The sequence below is a fragment of the Pongo abelii genome, chromosome 19, assembly GCF_028885655.2.
Source record: "Pongo abelii isolate AG06213 chromosome 19, NHGRI_mPonAbe1-v2.0_pri, whole genome shotgun sequence".
Lineage (NCBI taxonomy): Eukaryota > Metazoa > Chordata > Mammalia > Primates > Hominidae > Pongo > Pongo abelii.
Genome location: NC_072004.2, coordinates 34,807,522 through 34,828,449, shown reverse-complemented (window position 1 = coordinate 34,828,449; position 20,928 = coordinate 34,807,522). Strand labels below are relative to the sequence as shown.

The 20,928-nt window shown below is 34.8% G+C and overlaps 1 long non-coding RNA gene across 1 annotated transcript in view; it reads left to right on the top strand.

Moving 5' to 3' along the window:
* The first annotated feature begins 6,059 nt into the window (after nt 1-6,059).
* Nucleotides 6,060-20,928, top strand: part of LOC129051306 (uncharacterized) — a 37,138-nt gene continuing 22,269 nt past the window's right edge. The window contains exons 1-2 of the long non-coding RNA XR_010138368.1: nt 6,060-6,192; nt 6,679-6,732. This is a non-coding gene — a long non-coding RNA (uncharacterized LOC129051306). The remainder of the gene's footprint in view (nt 6,193-6,678; nt 6,733-20,928) is intronic.

Below are 20,928 nucleotides of genomic sequence, written 5' to 3'. Positions count from 1 at the left end.
GCCACATTTTCTTAATCCAGTCTATCATTGTTGGATATTTGGGTTGGTTCCAAGTCTTTGCTATTGTGAATAGTGCCGCAATAAACATACGTATGCATGTGTCTTTCTAGCAGCATGATTTATAGTCCTTTGGGTATATACCCAGTAATGGGATGGCTGGGTCAAATGGTATTTCTAGCTCTAGATCCCTGAGGAATCACCACACTGACTTCCACAATGGTTGAACTAGTTTACAGTCCCACCAACAGTGTAAAAGTGTTACTACTTCTCCACATCCTCTCCAGCACCTGTTGTTTCCTGACTTTTTAATGATTGCCATTCTAACTGGTGTGAGGTGGTATCTCATTGTGGTTTTCATTTTCATTTCTCTGATGGCCAGTGATGGTGAGCATTTTTTCATGTGTTTTTTGGCTGCATAAATGTCTTCTTTTGAGAAGTGTCTGTTCATGTCCTTTGCCCACTTTTTGATGGTTTGTTTATTTTTTTCTTGTAAATTTGTTTGAGTTCATTGTAGATTCTGGATATTAGCTCTTCGTCAGATGAGTAGGTTGCGAAAATTTTCTCCCGTTTTGTAGGTTGCCTGTTCACTCTGATGGTAGTTTCTTTTGCTGTGCAGAAGCTCTTTAGTTTAATTAGGTCCCATTTGTTAATTTTGGCTTTTGTTGTCATTGCTTTTGGTGTTTTAGACATGAAGTCCTTGCCCATGCCTGTGTCCTGAAGTAAATGCTTTCTTAAAAAAAACTTTTATTTTAGTTTTAGAGGTACAAATGCAGGTTTGTTACATAGGCAAATTTGTATCATGGCGATTGTTGTACAGATTATTTCATCACCCAGGTATTAAGCCTGATACCCATTAGTTAATTTTTCAGATCCTCTCCCACCTCTCACCCTCCACCCTCTGAAACACCCCAGTGTGTGCTGTTCCCCTTCATGTGTCCACGTGTTCTCATCATTTAGCTCCCACTTATAAGTAAGAACTTGTAGTGTTTGGTTTTCTGTTCCTCGGTTAGTTTGCTAAGGATAATGTCCTCCAGCTCTACCCGTGTCCCTGCAAAGAACGTGTTCTTGTTCTTTTTTATGGCTGTATAGTATTCCATTGTGTATAAGTACCACATTTTCTTTATCCAGTCTGTCATTGATGGGCATTTAGGTTGATTCCATGTCTTTGCTGTTGTGAATAGTGCTGCAATGAACGTATGTGTGCATGTGTCTTTATAATAGAATTATTTATATTGCTCTGGGTGTATACACAGTAATTACATTGCTGGGTTAAATGGTGTTTCTGTCTTTAGGTGTTTGAGGAATCACCACACTGCCTTCCACAATGGCTGATATAGTGTAAACTGTAAGCACTTCCATTGATGCTTTATGATAAATTAACTATCATAAAATTTAAAAAACCTGTCCTAAACAAATACAATTAAGAAAGTAACAAAAAAGCAAGTGAGAGAGAGTACAATTCAGGTATGATGATATAGCACTAATTCCATTGCATATATGTATATATATAACATAGAACTCATACTGTGATATTGTATACACACACACACACAGTCAATTCAGTAGAAAAATAGGCGAAGAACTTTATTAGAAATTGCATAAAAGGCATTTCCTCAAAGTGTAAAAAATATAAAAATAATAGTATGTACATCTCAATGGCTAAATGTGTATACTCCTCCCAACAGTGTATACGCATTTGGTTTTCTCCACAATCTCACTATCTGTTATTTTTTGACTTTGTAATAATAACCATTCTGACTGGTGTTACATGATATCTCATCGTAATTTTGATTTGTGTTTCTCAAATCATCAGTGTTTTTGAGATTTTTGTCATATGTTTGTTGGCTGGCTGCATGTATACCTTCCTTAGGAAAATGTCTGTTAATGTCCTTTGCCCACTTTTTTATGTGGTGTTTCTTTATGGAAGTGCTTGATATTCAATGAAAGCCTCAAAGTATTTCTCCTATTATTCGTATTTAGTAAATGACACTCTTAAATATTATAAGGCATACCAGGAGATGTGGACAAATAATGAAAAGCCAAGAGGCAAAAAAGAACTTCATCAGCAGATTATCTAGATTTTGGAAAGATTGAGCACAAATATTAAAATGATTTGTGATTAATATGTGTCACAATATAGATGAATGAACAAATAATGTTGCCATAAAACTGAATCTACAAAAATAATAAACTATTTGTAGATTTAAAATAAATGTCTTAGTCTGTTTTTTTGTTGTCATAAAGGAATATCTGAGCCTGAGTAATTTATAAAGATAAGAGGTTTATTTGACTCATAGTTCCATAGGCTGTTCAAGAAGCATGGTGCTGGTGACATCTGCTTCTGTTGAGAACCTCAGGCTGCTTCCACTCATAGTGAAAGGCAAAAGGAAGTCAGCAGGTGATGTGTACAGAAATCATATAATGAGAGAGGAGGCAAGAAAGAGCAAGAATGTACCAAGTCTTTTTAAACAATCAGCTTTTATGCAAACTAATAGAGTGAGAATTCAATCACTCCAGAGGGAGGGAATTAATGTACTCATGTTGGATTTACCCCCATTACTCAGACATCTCCCATCAGGTCCCACTTGTAGCACTGGGGTTCAAATTTCACATTTGGTTTGGGATGACAAATATCCAAACCATAATATCCAATAATATAAAATTCCCAAAATATAATCACATTAAGAACCAAGTAGAAGGCTAAAGTGTCATTTAAAACATCATAACAGAATAATTGAACTGAGTTATGTATAAATAGAAAATACTGGACCAGGCACGGTGGCTCATGCCTGTGATTTCAGCACTTTGGGAGACCGAGGTAGGTGGTGGGAGTTTGAGACTAGCCTGGCCAATGTGGTGAAACCCCATCTCTGCTAAAAATACAAACATTGGCTGGGTGTAGTGGCAGGCTCCTGTAGTCCCAGCTACTTGGGAGGTCGGGTCAGGAGAATCACTTGAACCTGGGAGGCAGAGGTTGCAGTGAGCTGAGATCATGCCACTGCAAACCAACCTGGGTAACAGAGTAAGGTTCCATCTCAAAAAAAAAAAAAAAAGAAAGAAAGAAAAGAAAATACCCCTCTTGATGTCCAGAGGCAAAAAAGAAGGGAAAACTTTATAAAAATACATGATAGGATATGAATCCAAAATTCATATGTTGATGTCTTCTATGGTTTGAGTATATCCCCCAAAACACATGCATTAGAAACTTAATACCAAATGCAACAGTGTTGGGAGGTGAGGCCTAATAGGAGGTGATATGGTTGGCTTTGTATCCCCACCCAAAAATCATGTTGAACTGTAATTCTTAATGTTGGGGTAGGAACCTGGTGAGAGATGATTGGATCATGTGGCAAATTTCCCCCTTGCTGTTCTCATAATAATGACTGAGTCCTCATGAGATCTGCTTGTTAAAAAGTGTGTAGCACTTCTTCTTTCACTCCCTCTCTCATGCTCCACCATAGTAAGACGTACTTGCCTCCCCTTTGCCTTCCACCATGATTATGTTTCCTGAGGCCACCCAGCCATGCTTCCTTTACAGCCTGTTGTACTGTGAGTCAATTAAATCTCTTTTCTTCATAAATTACTCAGTCTTTGGTAGTTCTTTTTAGCAGAGTGAGGATGGACTAATGCAGGAGGTTTTTAAGTCATGAGTGTGATGCCTATCACAAATGGATTATGCCTGTTACAAAAGGGCTTGGGGTTGTAAGTTTGATCTCTTGCTTTCTCTCACCCTCTCCTTCACTTTTACTGTCTGTCATGGGATAATGCAGCAAGAAAGCCCTTGCCAGAATCCAGCCCCTCAATCTTAGCCTTCCTACCCTACAAAACGTGAGTCAGTAAATTTCTGTTCATTACAAATTATTTAGTCTCAGGTAAAAAATGAACTAAGACAGAAAACTGGTATCAGAGAAGTGAGGTGTTGCTATAAAATAGATAAACATGTGAAAGTGGCTTTGGGACTTGATAATGAATAAAGATTAGAAAAGTTTGGAGAAACATGCTAGAAAACCCTAGATTGCAATAAACAAGGAGTTTCAGCAGAATTTCTGAGTGCTCAGAAGCAAAGAACTGTAAAGAAAGATTGAAACATCTTAGAGATTACCTAAGTGATTTTGATCAACATGTTGGTAGGGAAATGAATGATAAAGGCAATACTAATGAGGTCTCAGATAGAAATAAGGAATAACCTATTAGAAACTAGAGGAAAGGTCATACGCATTATAAAGTGGCTCAGGGTTTGGTTAATTGTGTCCATGCCCAAGGGCATTTTGAAAGGCAGAATGCAAGAGCTATCAACTAGCACATCTGTTGGAAGGCACAATCTAAACAGCAAAGCATTCAGGGTGCTATGTGACTTTTTTCAATTTTGTATAGCAAAATAACAGGACAAAAATAATTTAAAGGCAGAATTTTAATTAAAAAAAAAAAACAGTGGTTAGAGATTTGAAGGATTTTCCCCTTGGCCTTGTGGTACAGAATGAACAAGCATTTTTAGTAGAGGGAACCTAGGTTGTAGCCAAGAGAATGTTTAATAAGAAGTTGAGTATGAATAGTGTAAAGCCAGAGGCTTTACAGTGTGAGAAGGACCCCAAAGATATTTGAAAAATCTTTTAGACTGCTCTTCCCATTGCAGGCCCAGAGCTCAAGAATGGGAGAATGGTTCCAGGGGGGCAAACCTGGGGTGTCTTATATAAACTCACTGCCCGGGTCCACCTCAGAACTCTGTTCCCTGCATTCTGGTGCACATTGCTCCTTGGTTACCCCAGGTAGGGCCCAAGATAACCCAAGTGTGGCTCACACCAGAGCAGTGGAAGATGCAAGTAGCAAATCTTGGTGACCTCCATGTGGGTTTAAGTCTTTAGTCTCATATAATGCAAGAGCTGTAGGTGCATGTCCTCCTCCATCTAGATTTCAACAGTTACAACAAACAGCCTGAGAGACAAGGCAGAAACCTGTAGCAGGGGTGGAGCCACTGAAGACAACTTTTATTAGGCCAATGCCCTGTAGAATCGTAGGGTCAGAGCCACCGCAAAGAGTCCCCATTAGGGCAGTACTGCATGGAGTTACAGGAGTGGGGTTGTCACCAAGGCTCAGGAACTGTAGAGCTAGCTGTGTGTAACACCAGCCTCGGGAGAACCACGGGCAAGAAGAACCTTCAACCCGTGACAGCTGCAACATGGGCTGAGCCCTCCAAAGCCATGAGCTTTGGGCCCTTCAAGGCTTCAGAAGTCCAACCTCTGCCCTAGTGTAGCAGAGGTATGGAATGGAGCCAAGGAAGATTATTCTGGAACCCTAAAGATGTGACATTTGTCCCATTGGATTTTGTACTTGCTTGGGACCAGTTAACCCCCTTTTTATGGCTATTTCTGTCTTTGAAATGAGAATGTCTATAAAATTCCTGTCTCATTATTGTGTTTTGGGAGATTTTACTCATTTTACCTCACAAGCTTATGGCTGGAGAGCAATATGCTTCTGGATAAATCATGATTTGAGTCTCACTCACATGATATTACATGAGAATTTGAATTATGGAGTTGGTACTGGAATGAGTAAGAATTTGTGGGTAGTGGGGTGGAATGAATGTGTCTTGCATTTTGAAAATAACACAAAGTTTGGAAGTTAGGGTTGAAATTCTATGGTTTGACTCTGTGCCCCAAAATGCATGTGTTGGAAACTGAATCCTCAGTACAACAGTGTTGGGAGGTAGGGCCTAATTGGTGGAGTTGAGATAATGAGAACTCCACCTTCATTAGTAGATTATTCTATATTATAAAAGGGCTTGAGGCTGCAAGTTCAAACTCTTCTTTCTTGCCCTTCTCCTTTTTACCATTAGATGATGCAACAAGAAAGCTTTTGTGACATGGCAGCCTCTCAGTTTTGGACTTTTCAGCTTCCAAAACCATAAGCCAATACATTTCTGTTCCTTATAAATCATCCAGTCTCAGATATTCTGTTAGAGCAGCACAAACCTAACTAAGACAACACTCAAACATTAATGCAATAATATTAAGAGGTGAGGAATTTAGGGTGTGATTAGGTCACAATGGCAGAATTCTTACAGATAAGATTAGTGCCCTTGTAAAAGAGGTTCAAGGGAGCTCATTCTCCCCTTTTCACCTATGAAGAATATGGCCCTCATCTGACATTGATTCTGCTAGTGCCTTGATCTTGGATGTTCCAGCCTCCAGAACTGTAAGAAATAAATTTATGTTATTCATAAATTACCCATTCTAAGGTATTTTTGTTATAGCAGCTCAAACAAACTAAGGCATAGTATAAATTGTTTCAATAAATATTTAGTTTGTATCTTAAGAGGAAAGATGAATAGGAATAAGGTAGAGATAATATGTGATGAAAGATTGGTCAAAAATATTCCTTAACTATAAAAATAATTTATTATTAAATTAAAATTTGTACCTACTTCAAGAAAGGTAAATCATTTTCATTATTGTATATTGAAAAAAATCCTCCCTCAAAATATAAACATTTATTTAGCTTATAATTCTATGGTTAAACTATTTGCGCTGCGATGACATGAAAGGTTCTTTGTTACCAGCTGGGAGCAACCATGTATGTGGAATCATCTGACTTTAGACAGCTCTGTTTCTGGAGAGTGGGTAGCATTAGCTGGACTGATGGGAGTAACTAGTCTATGTGGTGTTTGGTCTTTCATTCCAGTCTTGATCAATGTAAGGAAGCATCCAAAAGCATCAAGAGACTGTAAGCTCCAAGGTATAAACATTTTTCCAAGTTTCTGTTTCCATTGATCTTCCTGTTCAGTTACAAAATGCAAGTCACATGGGCAGAGTAGGAGTCAATGTAAAAATGTCTGCACAAAAAGTACAGGGATGCAAGAATAAATTAGGGGCCACTACTACAACTATGCTACAGACCAACTCTAATCCTAATGATGGGTAACTTTCCCATAGAAATGCTTCCATCTTTGACAAAATACAGCAGAATCACATTTAATTATGGAATTATATTTGAAATCTAGAACCATGCATAATTCAAACAAGTCAGTAGCTCCTCATTTGCAATTCTTCTTAATACAGAGATCTAAACTCAAAAGAAAGGTACAAATCTAAACTAAAGAGAAAAATTATCTGTCCACCAAACATTCAACATATAGAGTAAAATAAAGATGAATTAACTACAATAGACACCTTCATTTTGTCTGGTTAGTTACTCTACGGGAAAGGAATAGTCATTGATATTGTTAAGATCTTGATATTATTCTACTCCAAGGGAGTGTTTCCCCATTTCTTGCTTTTTATAACTTTTGGGCTCACTTTTTTGGCTTTTGGCTTCTCCATTTGGGGTATCAATCAAATTATATTAAAGTGGTCCAAGTTTGTAACTGAGAAGCTTTTGCAACCCGCTTAATTCTCATACAGAGTTTGGAACCCAGAAGTCTCCTGCAATTTGCTCAAATCTGAGACTGTATTTGCTGCTCCCTTAAAACCTTTGCAGAGTGATGTAACAGAAACTAACAAAGTAGGGATATCAAATAATTTGTCTCTCCAATGAAGGAATCATTAAGCTAATAAAGCACAAGACAGAATCCATTTTTCAAGAACTCCAGAATCTAATTTTTAAAACTTACAGTAATTGAAGGAGTGCTTTAAAAAGAGAAAGGCTGCTAAACTTTAGTAGAAAAATATTGTAGTGCTTTTGCTTACCCACTTACCATTTTCTCCCTATTTGCCAATAGGGAAGCAGCTGTGGGGGCAGCAGTAGACATTTCTGGCATGGCTTGCTGGTATTAGAATTTAATAGGATCTGTTCTCAAAAACTGTGCGTATGCATTTTGACATACTTGGTGTTTCCCTGAGGAGTCAATGCAGTGGCTGACATTTGTTTCATCCCTCTCAGACTGGAACGATAGTCTTAGTAGTGGTGGTGCCTGTCAAAAGCACTTAAAGACATAAACTACTCATAGTTTTCTGAGGCAAGAGATGGCATACGGGGCAAGTAAAAGAAAAATTCAAAAGGCTGGGAAGGGGAAAACTAAGAAGAAAAATTCTTGGTGGATAAAGAATTTGAAGAGATATTGTGTATAGTATGGAATTTGGAATGTGACACGCATATATACCAACAGCTGAATGCATGCTTAGAAAAGACCTAAAATGATTCTACAGTTATAAAACTGATGGATCTGTGGGTTCCATGCAAGATTATGAAGGCTGGTTTGTCTTAGCATTAAATGAGTGCCACAGCTTACAGTGAATTTGCAGACTGAGAGAGATTATTGTATGTTTATTTTATTTGTTAATTGGTTTTCTCCATATGTTTAGCCAATCTTGGTCAGGTGATCAGCTGACCACTAAGAAAACAGAATAAAGACATTAGAGGCCACACATAGAAATGAATACAGTATCTGCAAAAAATAGTTTGGAGAATTGATTTTAAAGTCAGATGACTGCAGCAATTAAAAATTGACATCAGTAAACCCATGAATTATGTATAATCTAATTCCTAGAGTTACCACATTACAATCTTCAAAATATTTAGTTTTCAATAATCACAAAAGTTAAAAATCATACAAAGAAATGGAAAAGAATGACCAACTTATAAAGAAAAAATTAAACATGTCAGAAGCCATGCCTGAGGAAACCTAGACTTTGGACTTGCTAGACAAGGACTTTAAGTCAATTATCTTAAATATATTCCAGGAGATAAAGAAAACTAAAGAGAAAGAGTGAGGGGAAATCAATAGAACAATGTACAAAAGATAAATATCAATAAAGAGATATAACTATTTAAAAAGAACCCAGAAAATATTTTTTTAAATTATACTTCAAGTTCTAGGGTAAATGTGCACAACATGCAGGTTTGTTACATATGTATTCATGTGCCATGTTGGTGTGCTGCACCCGTTAACTTGTCATTTACATTAGGTATATCTCCTAATGCTATCCCTCCCTACTCCTCCCACCCCACGACAGGCCCCGGTGTGTGATGTTCCCCACCCTGTGTCCAAGTGTAAAAAGAACCCAGAAAATGATTTAAACTTAAGTGTATAATAATGTAAATGATAAATTAATTAGGAGAGTCCTACAGCAGATGTGAGCAGGCAGAAGAAATAAGTAAACAAGAAGATAAGAGATTTAAAATTATCCCATCTGAGGAAGAGAAAAAATAAAAGATTAAGTGGAAATTAACAGATGGGTTTATGGGACACCACATAGCATGCCAAAATACACATTATGAGAGTAACAGGGAAAGGGGCAGAAAGAATATGTAAAGAGCTGGGCAAAAACTTCCCACATTTGATCAAAGGCAGTAATCCGTAATCCAAGAAAGCAGACACACATGCAACAGGTTAAACAAAAAGAGATCTACACCAAGACATATTACAACCAAAACACTGAAAGCCATAGTCAAAGAGAGAATTTTGAAAGCAGCAAGAGAGAATCAGCTCATCACATTAAATGGATTTTTTTTTTTTTTTGAGGTGGAGTCTCATTCTGTTGCCTAGGCTGGAGTACAGTGGGGCAATCTCAGCTTACTGCAACCTCCATCTCCCGGGTTCAAGTGCCTCAGCCTCTTGAGTAGCTGGGACTACAGGCATGCGCCATGATGCCTGGCTAATTTTTGCCTTTTTAGTAGAGACGGGGTTTCGCCATGATGGCCAGGCTGGTCTTGAACTGTTGACCTCAGGTGATCCACCCACGTCAGCCTCCCAAAGTGCTAGGATTACCGTGACCGGCCTAAATGGATTCTTAATAAGATTTCTTACCAGAAACCATGGAGAGCAGAAGGAATTGGGATGACTAAAGTTCTGAAAGAAAAAAAACAGCCTACTAAGAATTCTGTCTGTGACAAAACTAAACTTCAAAAATGAAGACATTCCGAGATATTCAAAAGCTGGGGCAGTTTGTCAGTGGTAGACACGACTTACAAGAAATGTTAATGGGAGTCTTTTAGGCTGAAATTAAATCACTAAACAATAACTCAAAGCCACATATAAATATACAATAAATATATATATACACACATATAAATAAATATACAATACACACACACATAAAATGAAGAATTCAACAAAAGTAACTTCATAGGTAAGTACAAAAGTATTAAAGTATTTTTGGATGTAACTTCTTTTTTGTTTCCTATATGATTTAAAAACAAAAACTATAAATACAGGTTGATAGACACACAATGTATAAACATGTAACGTATAATAGGAGCAATCTAAAAGTGATGACAGCTGTATAGGAGCAGAGTTTTTAAGATATCATTGAAACTAAATTCAAACGCAATTGTAGAAATGTAGGATATTAATTAAAATTCACATACTAACCACTGAGAAGTTCCTCAAACACAAAAGAAGGCAGTATTAAAAGAAATGAGGAATAATAGTATGTGTTTATACATATTTTTATATTTGTGTATGTGCATATATATGTAAATGTATATAAATGTATGAATGGGTGTGCATATATATAAATATATATAAATATAGGCCATATAGAAAGTAAATTGGAAAATGGCACAAATTTCTTAGTTTGTTTGTGCTGCTATTAAAAAAATGCCAGAGACTGGGTAATTTATAAAGAACAGAAATTTATTTTATCTTGGTTCTGGAGGCTGGGAAATCCAAGGTGAAGTGCTGGTGATGAAGCACTGGCATATTCAATAATTAGTGAAGGCTCGTCCCTCATAGACAGCACTATCTACATGTCCTCACATTATGGAAAGAATAGAAGGGCAAACAGGGTGTTTTCCCATGGGGAAAGGGACACAAGTACAAACAGGAATGCACATTTTTGGCTATACAGTATGTTACACTAGAAAAGAAGTCTTAATTCAAGAAGACTGAGATTATACAAGTTATTTTTTCTGATCACTATAAAATAAAGCTACAAATAAAAACTGGAAAATGTATAAATGCATGGAAATTGAACAACTTACCATTAAGTAACCAATGGGTGAAAGAGGAATTCACATGGGCAATAATAAAATACTTTGAGATTAATTTAAACAAAAATATAACATATCTAAATTTAAAGGATGCAACAAAAGCAATGCTCTGAGGAAAACTTATAGCTGTAAATGAGTACAGCTATAAATACCCTAAATTTACCAAGGAACTGGAAAAAGAACAACAAACTGAAGCCAAAGCTAGCAGAAGGTAGGAAATAAAGATTACAGCTTAAGTAAATAACATAGAAAATGGCAAAACAGAGAAAATCAACACAACCAAAACTTCATACTAGGTAAAAATAAAAAAAAAAACATGACATACTGTTATTTAGTCAAACAAAGAAACAAAGAGAGGGGATACAAAAACTAAAATCAGAAATAAAAGCAGAGATAGTACTATTTTATTTGTCAATAAAGAACATGGAGATGTTTCTCGAACCTAAATAGAAAAGTACAGGGCCTGGACACAACCAAGAATCTTTACATGGATGGATCTGATAATAAACTAATATTTAGTCCTTCTCTATCTATTATTTTAAATATTCATTAAAAATAGTACCTTACATTAGATCATAGATTTTCTAATGCAATTGTGACCAAATTGTTTATATATTTGGGGTTCTGTCTGCAAAATAAAGAAACAAAGAACATTTGCTTGAGGTTCTGCAAACCTATGGACAGGCCTGAAAATGACTCCTGTCTTAGGTCTGCTGTGGACTTTGAGTTTAGCTTCACTGTCACAGTTCATCCACCTTAAGAAATCTTAATATGTATTATCAGGAGAAAAGTTTGTTCATTCTTCCTTTATATTAGCTTAGCAGTTTTCTAAGTCTTTTTCACTGTTAAGTCATTTACCATGACTTTTTTTTCTAAATGAGAGTTTAGTCAAATACCTTAGCTAGCACTTAACAGAAATAGTATGTCCTATATTTCAATTTTTAATTTTAAACTTTATGCTGCTATGCTTAAAGTTTGTGTATGTCTCCTAGTATACATATGCAAATAATTTATCTGGGGTGTATACATAAGACTAGAACTAATGTGTCACCAGCTATTCATATTCTCTACTTAGGTCGATATTGTCAAGTAATTCCCCAAATATATTAGCACCATGTACACTACCTCTAGAATTTTTCTATTGCCCTATGTAACTAATTTCATATTTTCAGAATTAAAAATAAAAGCCAATCAGATAAGTAGGTTGGCATTACCTATATATTTGAAATCATATCAAGTTTTGATCAGTTTGAATTTCTTTCCTTAATAGCCAATTGAGTTTGTTGTTTGTTTTCATAACACACTTGCTCATTTCATTAGTCTATTTCTCAAGTTAGATTTTTGGGTTTTGTTGATTTGCATACTAATATTTTAGAGGTGTTACAAATACCATCATCCAATATGTAACTTGTCTGACATTTTCATGATCTCATAAATAAAAAAAACTATTATAATTTTGATGTACTTAAAATCATCCATTGTTTCATTTGTGATTTATACTTTTTATATATTATATATTATTATTCTAGGTCATAAAGATGTTTTATGATTATTTTTGGAGGGGGAAAAAAGAAAGATCTGAGAAAGAAACACAGTGAATCTGAACAAAAGAAATTATATATTGAATTAAAAATAAGTATAATGTAGAGTTGTTAATTTTCTTCATAAAAATAAATATTAAAAAGGAGCTTACTGTTTCCCCCTAAAGTTTACCAAACATTTCAGATTGTTGTACTTAGTATTTCAATGTCTCTTTGATTATGGAATGGTTTAGCTGATGGTTTCATAGATGAAATATGTATGACTTTCACTTTAGATAGCTAAAATGCATGGCTGAATTACTACAGAACAACGGGGAAGGTACCTGGTAGTTCAAGTTCAAACTATGACATTAGCTTTGATGTAACATATTTGAATTGTAAGTAATTGATTGTTTTTGAACCCTATGAATTTTGCTTCAATTAATTTTTTTCATAGAATTCTACTAATATAATCATAAATGATATCTGCCTTTTCATGTTTTCCAGGTTCAATTCCCTTTGGCTGTCAAATAAATACTCCTTTTATTTTGTCCTTTGCTACTTTATAGATATAAACTTCACAAGGGGAAATTCCTTATGAAACATTTTACAAAACAGTGTTTCCTTTAAGCTATGAGCTACATTACGGAGATTTAAAAATAGACATACCACAAGTTTCAAAAGCTCTTATTTTTTATTAGTTTATTTACCAATCTTGCTACCATTCCCTTTCTTTGCAACTTTCAAAGCTATAGAGCTATAGAATTACAGTGTGATATGAGGAATAGAAAAAAGATAAATTTAAATAAGGCTCGTCCTTTAAATCTTTTATTACAATAAATTTGTTGTATATATGTTTTCAAAAAAGGAAAGAAAATTAATACAGATTATGATGTGCCAGCCATTGTTCTAAAAATAGTATTAAAAAACCATCAATTGGCCAGGAGCGGTGGCTCACGCCTGTAATCCCCGCACTTTGGGAGACCGAGGCGGGCGGATCACGAGGTCAGGAAATCGAGTCCATCCTGGCTAACACGGTGAAACCCCGTCTCTAATAAAGATACAAAAAAATTAGCCAGGGGCGGTGGCTGGTGCCTGCAGTCCCAGCTACTAGGGAGACTGAGGCAGGAGAACGGCGTGAACCCGGGAAGCGGAGCTTGCAGTGAGCAGAGATCACGCCACTGCACTCCAGCCTGGGCGACAGAGCGAGACTCTTGTCTCAAAAAAAAAAAAAAAAAAATCAATTAAATAATACAAATATTGATTTATTTTAGTCAAATAAAGAGTTGTAACTATTTTGAAACCATAAACCATCTTCTTTTACTGTTTATATTGAGGTATAATGGACAAATAAAGTGTGTATATTCCCGGCATACAATGTGTCGTTTTTGTATATGTGCACATTGTGAAACCATTACCACAATCAAGCTAAATATATCCTTTAACTGCCATAGTTACTCTGTGTGTGTGTGTGTGTGTGTGTGTGTGTGTGTGTGTGTAAGAATACTTAAGATCTACTTAGTATGCAATACATTATTATTAACTTTAGTCATCATGGTATATATTAGGTCTCCAGAGCTTATTCATCTTAAATTGGAAGTCTGTATCCTTTGACCAGTATCTCACTATTTCCCCAACTTCCAACCCCTGATTGCCACCTATAAATTAATTTTTTTCGAGTCCACATATAAATAAGATTATGCAGTATTTTTGTTCCTATGTCTGGCTTATTTCACATTACATAATTTCATCCAGTTTCATCTTTATTGTTGCAAATGGCAAGATTTCCTAAAAAAAAAAAAACTACCCAAGTCTTGGAAACAAATAAGTTTGTTTGTCTATGGAAAAATACGTTGAATTTTTAAAATGTTGTTATGGATATTTAATGGAATGCCATTCAGTTTTTCTTACTTTATTAAAGATAAAATAAATCAAAAAGAGAAAATTTGCTTGTAAACCCCAGATATTACTCATTGCTTACAAAATATTAATTGTTTAAAAATGTTTAATGTGCTGCTGACTTTTTAAATTTCTGCATAAAACATAAATATTATATTTGAAGGTAATATAACACATAGAAGGGAATATTTATAAGTACATATAGTTAGACACATGTGATCAAATATATCCATAAATGTAAAAATAGGCATAAGTATGTATACAAATATACTTAAGGATAGTAACTTTCTTTGTTGCTCTCATTTTTTTTTGTTAATAAATAGCTATTGCTGCTAGGCTTAGAGGTTCATGCCTATAATCCCAACACTTTGGAAAGCTGAGGGGGAGGATTGCTTTAGCCCAGAATTTCAAGATTGGCTTGGGCAACATGCCAAGACTCAGTCTCTACAAAAAATAAAAAGTTGAAAAATTAGCGAGGTATGATGGCATAAGGCTGTAGTCCCAGCTACTCAGGAGACTGAGGCAGGAGAATTGCTGGCTCTCAGGAAGTTGTGGCTGCAGTGAGCCATGTTTGCACCAGTGCACTCCACTGTGAGCAACAGAACAAGACCCTGTCTCAAAAATAAATAAATACATACATATAAGTAGCCATTGAAAAATGTTCAATAATACTGAATTATGTATTCAAAAAATTAAAGATGACTCTTTGAGTTTTAAAAATTAAAATGATAAAATCTATGCTGAGTTTGTTTTATCGAATAACACAATGACTTTGAAAGCACCTGTTAAAATGCTGTGTTATATAAACAATGACCATTTTAATTGAATGAATTTCCATACATGGCCTTAATATACAAAATATTTTTTTAAAGTTTTGACTGCATCTAAATAATATGCATTACATATAAAATTATTTTTAAGATACCCAGAGAGAGAAAGACAGGAAGTGAGTGGAAGATAGAAAAGGTAAGATAAATATATGAGAAATGAGAAGGAAAAAAAAGGGGAAAGGGAAAATATAGAAAATTTTCAAGCTAAAGATATTGAGTCAAAATCTAGACCAGCAGTCTCATTTCAGAGTGTGAACAACAGCTACCAAGTACATCAGTAACACAGCTATTAGTACTTGATGAATCTACTGAATAACTTCTAGAGTGACAAATTAGAATTAAAGAAAACTGTCTAGTTGTAACTGAAAAATCAGCACTGTAACAATATAAGAGCAGAAACTTTAAAAAAAATCTGCTATATCTTTAACAAAAAATGACAAAATAATCATAATTAGCATTAGTGTAAACAAAAACAAAACAGGATTTTAGAGCAGCAGTCCACTTTCATAGGAAACAATAACAATAGGATTAACATAGTGTTGTTGTTTCAAAAAATTCACTATATCTAAAAGAAAATCTCTAAACATCTGGGTGATATCCCTCATCTTGAATTCTGTAGTTTAATTAAGAACTCTTGGAGGGCTCTTACCTTATCTCTTCAAAAATAAGTGATATTATTTTAGATAACTAATGAAGTTCATAGCAGACATTATACATTCTTTGCTGGTAGTGATTAGTTTGAAGAATGCTTGAAATATGTATCTAAGAAGTGTATTAGAAGGGAAGGTAGGAGAGTTTGTATGAAGAACTTTTCTAGGACTTCAAGTTTGATTTCAAATATCCCACAATCTCTTAACACTTTTGATTTAGTACCTCATCTCATTAGGCATAGTCAGAATTGAAATTCCTGTGTGCCCCACAGCTCCCATTCTAAATATTCTCAGTCAAGCATGATCCAAGGGTGCAGTTTCCAGTTTCAAGTGACCAGCATTGCAGGGCCTTTGTGTTTTGTTCCACTAGAAGACTACTAAAAGAATGCTATATGTGTCCAAATATTTTACTGAGTTTTGGTGAAATATTCCTCACAATGTTGAGTTGTCCTTCTGCTCTCAATTTTCTTATACACTCTTCTAACAATCACTAAACCATGCAATACATTTGTGTGATTAAAAGCCAGGATCCTGGCAGGAAAGAGAATTCATCACAAAGACTTGCAACAGTGGAAGTTAATAACACCCAAAAGGGACAACAGGAGGAAAACAAGGATGAAATACTCCAGTCCTTTATACTCTTCTTCCCCTTTATCTTCTTTTGATGACTCCTTTTCATCAAACTTAACTTGAAGTTTGCTGAAAACTAAGCCTGAAAGATGCAATCTGCAGAGATTAGCATCTGGACAGAAGGATGGAGCATGTATATAAGAGGCAGAGAAAGAAACAGAAGCAGAAAATCACTATATTTTTTTTTTGACAATGAAGAATTTTTGCTTTATTTAACTCATTACCCAAAGTAGAGTTCTTTTCCCGGAAGGTATTTAATTACACATATCAATAGTCCTCTTTGCCAGATATAATCCAAAACATGCAAACTAAAGTAGAGGTACAATATGCAAGGTATAACAAAACAATGAAAATACCAAGTGAAAATAACTATGACTGAGTCAAGGATTACAGAGAAATAAGAAAATACCACTTTAAGGAGTCAAGGAAAATTCATACAGTATTGGAATCTTAAAGGATTATAGAGAGTTAGATAAAGTATCACAGAGGGGGAGAGTGTGAGAAAGGATAATAATCTAAAAAATATAGATGGGTTTTAATAAGATTTAAATGTTGGTAACATGGAAGAAACTACAAAGAAAATAATAGCTCAATTAAGCAAAAGGAAAGTCATGGATAACCATTTACACTGAGATAAGAAATTTTAATTTTACTTTACAGAAATTGAAATAATTGAAACAGGTGAGTGGCATGGTTAGCTTTCTATGACAGAAAGACTGCTCTGTAAGTTTGGAAAGAAGCAACCTGGAGGCTAAAAGCAGCCCAGGCATTAGCAGTCTGGGAGAACGATGTACGTATAAATCACAGATGTGAAAGTGAGCATGAAAAAGGAGGCCATATTTTATGTGGGACAAAGTTGAATCTTTACCTGTTATTTCTCAGAGTAACTACTTTTACTTGTATTGACTAATATCTATAGAACACTTTGCTTTCAAAATATGTTGGTGAGTCTCTAAATAGATCTATAAAAATGTTGGCAGTGCTCATGTGAGTTTAGGGTGAGGGTTCATTGGTGGGAGTATTTTTATTTGTGAGTATTTTTATTTATTGTTTTCAGTGACAACTTTTATGAATTGTTTACTGGGACAAAAATTATCTGAACTGTAAAAGAAATAGAGATTTTGTCTAACATCCGTCAGGGTTGTTACCAAGTGTATGTAAATTGTGGAAGCCCTTATCTTGGTGAATAGCTTAAAATAGGCACTTGATAAATGTTTCCTTCCACTGCACTTTCTTCCATTACTCTGAGTGGAATCTGCAAATGCCTGAGTCTGCTGAGTTATGCTGAAAGAAAATAACACTTGAATTGCAAAAAAAAAAATGTTCTGTATAAGTTAGAAAGCTATTTTGTTTAGTTTTCTGTATACACTCATATATTTACATAATCAGTGTTTATCAACTTGCATCATGTTTTGTGATGTGTGGATATTAGATAGATAAAATATAGGTATATATATGTACATATAGGTATACATATATTTACACACATATATATATAGAGAGAGAGGAGCGAGGAATAATTTTCATCTTTTATGTAAAGATTGCAAGACAGTGTTATTTTAGTTGAATAAACTGAGGCATTTATATCTTCCTGTTTATCAGAATAATACTCTATTTCCATATTGTCTTAGCACAAAACATAAAAATGTAAGATATCTTTTTCTGCCAACCTATTTCACAGAAGCTCATTTATCCATCTATTCATTCACAGATTAAAATATTGAGAGACTTTATGATAAACCTACAAAGAAGTTTTCTTTAGAAAAATATATTTCAGCAAGTGCTTAGTAATGTAGATCAAGCTGTAAATATAACATGCTCCCTAGAAATACTCTAAGGGGAAACAAATATTCGTACCTTTTTGGGTTGTTCATTCAAAAAACCAAAGTAGCATCTATCTGTTTAGGGAGGATAAAAGGATTTTCTATTAAAGGGACTTTTCAACAAAAACAGTAGAAAGGAGACCGTTCATTTGAAGAAGTCTTTATAACAAACAACATTTTGTTATCTTAGTAAGAAAGACTATTTTCTTCTCAGGAAGCAATACCTAACAACTAAAAACAGAAGATAAAGACGTATTGTTCAGAGCAATTACATCGGCAAGAAACATGAATAAAGACAGTGGCTTTGTGTCATTTTCAAACACACCTCTTGAGGAAGAAACCAGAAACACTGTAGTTATGAGGCTTCAAAAATTGAAAAGAGGACATTTAAAAAAATATGTAAATCTACTCTTCGGTTCCATTTTTATCTTGAACCAAAAGATTAAGAATAAATAAATCAAAGCAACTAAAAATTATAAGTTCAATACACAAAATAAATATTTTCATTTTAAAATAGTCAAAAAGCATGAAGTGAAATAATTACATAATAAAATTGAAATTTTTCTAATATGTATGTTTCTCTAATTGCATAAAATAATTAGACTATTCAATTTTATTTTTAAATTTTTCCATAACACTTGTTTCTTTCTATAATACTACATGAGATATTTGTTTCTGACATCTGCTGTTGATTTTCTCTGTATCTCTACATCTCTATTCATTATCCACCTAATCTTCATTTAGGCAGACATATTCCATCTGCTTTTTTCTGACAATATTAGATGCTATATTAGTAGAACCTGGTGATTGATTCTGTGTTAGGCTTATGGTATTTAGAAAGAATCAATGGTGACATCTTAGCTTCTGGTGGTGTGTGTTGTCATTTAGCATAACTTAGAATGCCAAAGAAGGAGTAAGTTTTCTTGGTAAGATGATGACTTGAGTTTTGGAAGCTTGTATCTGTTGTTCCTGTGGCTCATCTAATTGTAAATGTCTAATACACAGTTTAAAAAATGTTTTCTGGGTCTCAGAAAAAAAACCCAAAGTCTGAGCTGGGCAGTATTGGATGAAGTAAAATAAGTTTCGATATTGAGATTTGTGTGAAAATAAATTAGTGTATTTTAAAATAAACTGTAGTAATACATCAAAGTATTTGCCTAGGCTTCATTAGTGTAAATATTTGATCCATACCATGAAGGAATTGATTGTGTTTTGTTTACAATTGTTTCTCTATTTTTGTATATAGGAACAAAATTGATAAATGCATGCTGAATAAATAAATGTGTTAGGAAATGAGTATTAATGCTTAGGAGTTATTTCGTTACCACTCAATCTTTAAACATATTTTGTTTTTCGAGATAGGAGACCTAACTCAGGTTAGCACATTCTCATATTCATTCATTGGGCATTTTATATTAAAGCACTTTTTTTTTCTTTTTTTTGAGAAGGAGTCTCACTCTGTCACCCAGGCTGGAGCTCAATGGCATGATCTCGGCTCAGTGCAACCTCCACCTCCCAGGTTCACGCCATTCTCCTGCCTCAGCCTCCCAAGTAGCTGGGATTACAGGTGCCCGCCACCACGCCCAGCTATTTTTTTGTATTTTTAGTAGAGACAGGGTTTCACCATGTTAGCCAGAATGATCTCAATTGCCTGACCTTGTGATCCGCCCACCTTGGCCTCCCAAAGTGCTGGGATTACAGGCACGAACCACCGTGCCTGGCTATTAAAGCAATCTTTACAAGTTCTGATAATTTATACAAGTTCTGATATGTGGCTACCCAATGCTAGTCCAACCCAGGGCCAGAATTCACTGGCTGCTGCTGCATGTACTTGCTGAAACCAGATAAACTGCCTTTTTATTGAAAGCATTATAGAAACCAATTTGGGTTTATTATCACATATTTGAGGCTTTTCATCTGGGCTGTAACAACAACAACAACAACAACAAAAAACGGGGAAAGAAGCATGGACAAATGGTAAATTTAAAGATTAAGCAGAAGGTATTTGTTTTATTTTATTATGAAGTCTTTCTGGGGACCTCAAATTAAAATAAAATTTAATGTAAAACATTTGTTATCATATTAGAGTTCCCAGGCATGGAAACATTAATATACACACAAATCATGAACTAACTCAGAGATTACTCACTTAACTTTTGTTGTGTATATTATAAAGCAAGGACTTCGCATGATCTTAGCCAAAAGGCCGAGAAGCAATAAAGCAAGGACTTAAAGTAATAAATGCATAGTTAATTTTATATCTAACAGCTATATTTGTCTCTTCAGCCAAGAATGCTAAGAAGGTAGCCATGTCAATTGTGAAATCTACTGTGTGATCTGGCAATTTCCTCTTTAAGAATCAGACATTAACGATCAATTAATTTCAAAGAGGCCAGTAAAGATTCAGAGGTTCTAAACACAGAATATTGTACATACTAATTAAAATTTTCAAAGATTGCCTAATGAAATTGTCTTACATCTCGGTGAAGAGAACAACAGTTTCCTTTGATTCAATTATCATCTGATATTATTAGTAGTGCTTTTCAGAATTGTTAATCACTCTCTTCCTGACAGAGGAGGGCACATTTATTCATTTGCGGTGTCTCTATGTAGGCCATTACAAGAGAAATAGAATTCAAAAGGTTGCCTT